We start from the raw sequence: 6,734 nt of genomic DNA, 5'->3' as shown, positions 1-6,734 counted from the left end.
CTCGTGTACCAGCAGAAAAATCACTTCTGTGCCCCTAAAGAAGGCTCTCAAAACCTAAGAGTTCCAGCAAAGACAGTCTCCTTGTGGAAGACCATGAAAGGTTTGAGGTAGGAGAAAACTGTTGGTTGGAGTCAGTCTTATAACTTTCTTCTTTGTGTGGCTGAAAATAGAGCTATTTATCATGCTTACCCTTCGATGTCAATATACATGAAGAATGGAATGTGTTGTAGGAGGGAGACATCATCTTGTTCTTTTACTCAATTTTAGTTGAATTGATTTTGCAGAGGAGTAAAGTTGTATTTTTAGTCCCCCTCCCCATTCCAGGTTTCCTTGTGTTACATTCACCTCCAGCCCTTTCCCCCACATCCCTTCAGAAAGTACTGTGTATTCAGCTCCCTTAACCCTTAGCAATAATCCAGGCAGGTGGTGGTTTGAGCAAGTTCAAGAAAGGCACTGTAATTTCAGCAGTGATAATATGGCTCTTCTCATTCAAATGGTGTTCCTTGCTCCATGTTAGATTAAAGCATTTTTCTGTGACTTTACTGTTGCTATACAACAGACCTCAGTCATGAAAGAGTTCTCGATGGATTGGAGGATTTTCTTCTTGATCCTTTTTTTCTGTTCTTGTGATCTCAGCTCTAGGTTTTAGATCTGTTGTACTGAATGTAAAAGGCCTGGAAAAAGCAAGACTGGACAGAGACTGACAAGATAGACTTCCAATCAGTCATGTTACAAATAAAAAAAAGTATTCAAAGTGGAAGAAGCACGGAGGAGGGACTGCTGTGAGAATGCAAAAGAAAAATGGGGTAAACTGAATTTTTAGAGCATGTTTTGGGGATCCTGGGGTGATCAGAAATAATCAAATGTTTGAACTGGAAGCCATGACCATGTAAAACAGTGCTGAAATTAATTGTCCTGGTGTGATGCTGAGGTGAGCTGATATCTCATGGTGTTTATGAACGAGTGCATGTGCAGTTTGTTTTGTTTCTTGGCGTGGACTGAGGCTCTCTGCAGCTTATGGCAGAAGGGCAGCCCCAGCTTGTTGTCTCTTTTCTGTATATTGGTTATTAAAAAGCAAGAGATACCAACACTTCTGTAGCTCTGCGCCTCTGTCCCTAGAGGCAGTGTGAGCCAGTCTTCTGCTATGATTAAGACCCATGCACTGTCTTGTTGCAGACCCCTGAAGCCAGTGTGGTGATTCCCAACTGGGCAAAGGCAAGCAAGCAGGAGCTACTGTAAGAACACCTGTCCCTGCGTTTCTCTTGGTGTTCTAGTGCTCTGTTTACATGATCACACATTGGTTTCAGCGCTTATGACCTGCTTGAGGTGCTGAAGGAATACAGTCACACAGTCAGGCTTAGCTTCAGAAATTATTGGGACCATTACTAGATCTTGGAGTTTTACTTTTCCATTCTGGCTGTGTTTCATTCACACTTAGGCATTTCACACCTGCTGCCATGGAAGAGTTCTTCAACACAGCCCCATTTCACACATCCTCAGGCATCCAGGAACATCTGGAAAGTGACTGATTTCATCTGGCTTACAGCACATTCTCAAGTCTTGGCATTCTTGCTTTCATGGCCTTGGGGTTTTGCAATGTAAAATCAAACAGGCATCAGTTGACATACGCAGATACAAACAGATTAACTGGAGGTACAAAGCAGGGAGGTGAAGGGGTTCACAATTAACTAGTGTTGTCTGATGGAAGCTGTGTCATGGATTCCCCCTGTGGCTTTGAAACTGCTGGCAAAACAAAGTCCAGGCTTATTTGACACTGAACCCAGTACTACTGCTGGTATCTGTGCAGTGCCAAGGAACCTTGACTATGGCTCAGAAGCCCCTTGCTCTGGATAATGGAAAACACAGAACAAGATGGTCACTGCCCCAATTGTAACTTGAGTGAAACAGAGATTCCTTGATGCCATCAGTCTCTAAACAGCCTACAGAGAGCACAAAACCAATCTCCTTTGAAAGATAGACTTGGTTTTGCTGATGTTAGAAAACAGGTTGTTTGGATTCCATACAAGGGAGCATCTGATGATGAGTTGCTTTTTTACAGAGCAAGTCAAGATGCTTTATGTAATTGCTTAGTGTCAGAACAAAGCTGTATTAACAGAGCTTAGCAAGTTAGGGACCCAAAGCCATCCTTTTTTGGCACCTCCTGAAAGTAGTATATTACTTTGCTCACAGGCAAAGTGCTGTCTGAGCAGAGGAGCTGATGTAGGCAGACAAATACCATGGCCAGGTTCATCTAATGTTTGTTGAGGTCAAACCTCCTGGAAGGCAGTGCAACAGAGGTGCTCTGTCCTGAGCTTCTGAGGCTGTCACCTGCTAATTGGATAGACTGTCTCTGCCTTAGTACTGATCAGAGTTAATGCCCAAGATCAAAAGATAGCTCAATGAAGATAAATTTGCAGCATGAGAGAATTCATCATGTATTTAAAGTTACTGAAATGTGCAATAAGCAAAGCACTGATATTATGGAGGTGTGCATAAGAATGTAGCGAGGCAAGATCCCGAGGCACTCACTGAATCTGAAGAGTTTACCATGGAGTTTAAAGAATATTAAGGGTCCTAATTTGTGTTTGAAGTTATAGACTCCTCCCAATATTAAAATATATTAAAATTCCTCCCTCAGATTCTCTAGAAATGGTCCCACATTTCTAGAATATACCACAGGACTTTCTGTTTGCTGTCTGATCTTTCTACCACTATATGAATATGTAAAACTGAGGCAAAACTGGCTCCCACTGCCATATTTCTGTGATATAGGGGACTGACTGCAACAAAGGTAGAGAAATTCCTGCTACACAGATGTAAGAATGAGGAAGCACTGTGTTGGGGATACTATTCTTTCCCATTAAGCTTCAGCCTTGTCTTTCATCACCAATGAAAATTTATTGTCTTACAGCTGAGTACCACTTACCTCTATCCTGAAGGGCCTCAATAAAGGTGAGAACTCAGGCATTATGTAAACTGCTGGAACACCTGTTACAGTAATTTTTCATTTTACTGAAATCTGTAAAGTTTTTCCAATCGCCTTTCATTCTATTCAGACACTTTGGGATATATGGCAGGTGAAGGCTTTTGAAATAGAGTGAAATCTAACCTGGAAACCTGGGGGAGCTTTTTTTAAAGCAGGTGTACATACACACACTTCCTACACAAACAACCTCCTTTTTGCCCATGTGGAAAGAGATGTGTTCTCAAAATTTGCAGCCAGCACATCGTGTTTACAGGTGTTACACTTCCAGGGCATCAAACAGCGATCAGCAGGGTAAGGCTGCAGAGGACAGAACCTTTCTTTCTGCTGCAGAACATTCTGGTGGGGTGTAAGACAGCGAGGAAACATGGGGACTGCTGAGGAGGTCTGTGCTGTACAGGTAGAACTCACCATCCTCTGACCAGCAGAATGCTAATGCAGAGGATGAAAAGCACTGTTTCAGGCAGATGGAGCCAAGCTAGGATCTACCAGGAGCATATTGGGGGGTGTGTGTTCTGCTACTTCATTAGCAGCACTCAGTGTTCCTTCAGTGCTCTGATCCTTGATGGCCTTTGAGCATGAGACTGCTTCCAGTAATTTGCCTCATCTACTTCTTTCTTATCAGGTGGCCTGTAGCAGACACCCACCATAACGTCACCCAGCATGGGCTGCCCTCTGGTCCTGACCCATATGCTGCCAGCTGTCTTGTCACCTGTCCCAAGGCACAGACAGCTCCAGGTGTCCCAGTTGCTCTCTCACATAAAGGGCAGCTCTCCCTCCTTGATGTCCTGGCCTGTCCTCCCTGAAGAGCTAGATCCATCCATAGCAGCCCTCCATGTCAGCTGACCACCCCCTCCTGATCCTACCAAGCTAGTGCATCACTTGTCTGTGGTGCCAGCAAGATCATAGCCCATCCCAGCACCTTCACTGCCTTCTGTTTGTCCCCTTTGTAGTGTACAGACACTTACTGGGGACCATTATGAACCTCTGTGAGCCAGCATTTAGGCTTTGCACCCTGTTCCAGCAGCAGGCAGGTGCAGGGGAGGTCAACCAGCCCCAGAAGGATTTCTTTACTTGCACAGCACTTTCCAGCTCCAATGAACCACTCGACATCGAGGGGCAGGCGTCTCACCAGTGGCTCACACACCTGCCCCAGCACCCTGGTTATGCTGCCCTGCACTTGTGTGAGCCCAGCTGCCTGTTGGTGTGGCGTTTCACAGGTGTACCAAGTGCACAGAATTTAGCAAAACTGTGACCTGAGCCCTCTGCACAGCGCTCATTAGCAGCAGGCTCAGCCCTCAGCACTGCCTGCTGCATACTAACAACTTGTTTTCACCGTTGCAGGGCATGGGAACTGCCTCTGTGTGCCGACATCCTCAGCCTTTCCTCCCGTGGCTGCTCGGGGTTCTGGGGAAGCCCTCGGGGTTTTGGGAGGTCACAGGTGATCACATTTACACGAGGATAAAAAAGAAACTATCACTTGTTGAGAAGACTTTTCACAGGATTTGTGATAAGTAAGAGTTTGTCTTTTTTTTTTTCCTTAGTTTGCAGACACTTTTTCTGTAACTTCTCTTTTACCCTGGGTTGAGACAAGATGCCCTCTACGCTGGCAATATGATGCTGTGGATGTGGCAGTCTTTCTTTTTCACAGCCCCACGCTGATTGCAGGGCAAGCAGGCAGGGCAAAAATAAATCTGAAGAGGAAAAAGGTGGTGCCATTCTGTTTTCCCTTCTCCCTTTTCTGCCTGCTCTTTTCCTCAGGTCTTTTCCCCTGGTACAAATGCAGGTAAAACCCTCTGAGTTCCAACTAGCAAAATGCAGAGAACCATGGGCACAGTCAGCATGTATTTACTCTACTTTCCTCTTTTATTTCTCCTTGTAATCCAGACAAGTCTTGCATGTTTTCTGCTCCATTCTTTGGGTCACGAACACACTGGTTAATAGCCAATTATTTCATACCCTGAGGAAGTTTTGGGGAGAAGTTCCTGGGAAAAGTCAACTTGTTTTGGGAAATGAGACTAATATTAAGTGAGATATTTCCCTTTGCTCTCCTTTTTAATACTGTCCCATCGCAGCACAAGTCTGAATTTATTGCTATAATAGCTGTGATTCAGATAAAGCATAACAGTTTCCCTGAATTGGTTGTTGGTTTGTTTTTTTTTTTTCTTCTTCACAAAAATTGAAGTTTTAGCCAGGACTTTGTGGCAAAATTTGTTAGGTAATTAAATTCTGCTTACTAAAAATCCCCCTTTTAGAATCTATCCCAGAATACAGCTTGCTTTTCCTTTGAGCACTTTTAAAGGACTAATTCATTTTAAATTCACAGCTCTCTAAATTCTGAAGCCTGCTGAAATTTTCCTTGACAGCCTCAACCGAAATGTGCAGCTCCACCTGAGGCATCTAAAGGTACATTTTTGCATGCTTAATTGTTGTTGTCTGTATTCTTGTTTAGATACAAGTCATTTAGACTCAACCTATGACTAGCAGAAGTAAACAAAATTATTTGCACGGGAAAAGCAAGCACTATTTAAAACTATATTTTCAGTAACAAGTAACACAGGCCATGAATAAATTAAATTTGTGTTTCTAGGGCTGTTTTGCGTGTGCAAAAATCCAGTAGTGAAAAAATAGGCTGAAAGATAATCTGAGGGGTGCAGTCCAGAACAGCAATCCAGGAGAGATGATCCACAGTAAAAATTACTGCAATTTATTTTTTTTAGTTTACTTCTGCTACTTTAATTTATTATTGTTTATTCATTTGATAGATGGCATTTAATTTCAGTTTGAGAGCTTCAGGATGAGTGTTTGATGCTAATGGTTGGAATTTAGTCCTGGGCAGAAAGCCAACATGCCACAGCCATGTTCCACTTATGCCCTCCAAACTGTATTTAAGTGGCCTTCTGTTGCCCTTGGGGTATGTTTTACACAGGAAGCTTAAAGCCTATTGCTGGAGCAAGGGAAAGATGGCTTTCCCTCTCTTCTGTTCTCTTCAGCAAGAAAATCAAATTATTGGATTACTGGCCCTTTGATTGTGCTCAGCACAGATAGTTCAAAATCCCATTTTATTGGACCTCTGAGATGAAAGGTAAATGGCTGAAGAAAAAAAATGCATTAAATTGGTCTAATATGTCAATAGTATGCTAATACCTGGTTAAGTGGAATGGCTATGACTGTTCTTCTAAACAGCCTAATGTATGTAACATTTCTGCTGCTAGACTGCCCATGTGAAAAATAAAAACAGTAAACCAAAAAAAGCCACCCATAGGACCCTATTAGAGGGATAAATTAATGCAGATTTTCTTTCCTTGCTTATTTTTATTTCTGGAAAAGAAAATCAAAGCAAACCGATTGATCCTTTGCAGGGTCAAAGTTGCAATTAACTGAGGATCTATGCAGCACATGAAATGTTGGGGGTAATAGATTAGAACCTGACTGCTTTGTTCTATATATACCTTCATATACATTCACTTGAACTTTGAATTTACTACTCTCTGTCATTTTTTGGTTTTTGCACATATGTTTTATGTATTTATTTAGGGCTAAATTCTATTTGTTACCTTGTGTTTTTAAGACACAATACCATCAGAGACTGGGAGAAGCATTGTAATAGATTTTAAACTACTTTATTATTGTCATCATTGTGCATATTCACACGTAAGTATCATGGTCCAAACTATTTCGAGGCAAATCATTAAATTGTGCAAAATAAATAAATAAGTCCATGTGAAAGTGCAGCTGAAGCGAATCCCTG

General features: G+C 42.4%; 1 long non-coding RNA gene across 1 annotated transcript; it reads left to right on the top strand.

Annotated features, from left to right (window-relative positions):
• Positions 1-645: 645 nt before the first annotated feature.
• LOC108639331 lies at positions 646-5,390 on the top strand. Its single transcript, XR_001920389.2, has 3 exons — positions 646-806; positions 4,328-4,497; positions 5,310-5,390. It is a non-coding gene; the product is annotated as an uncharacterized LOC108639331 (long non-coding RNA).
• Positions 5,391-6,734: the final 1,344 nt, after the last annotated feature.

The sequence above is a fragment of the Manacus vitellinus genome, unplaced genomic scaffold, assembly GCF_001715985.3.
Source record: "Manacus vitellinus isolate BGI_N305 unplaced genomic scaffold, ASM171598v3 scaffold_19_pilon, whole genome shotgun sequence".
NCBI classification, from domain to species: domain Eukaryota; kingdom Metazoa; phylum Chordata; class Aves; order Passeriformes; family Pipridae; genus Manacus; species Manacus vitellinus.
This window is presented reverse-complemented; position numbering and strand designations above follow the sequence as displayed.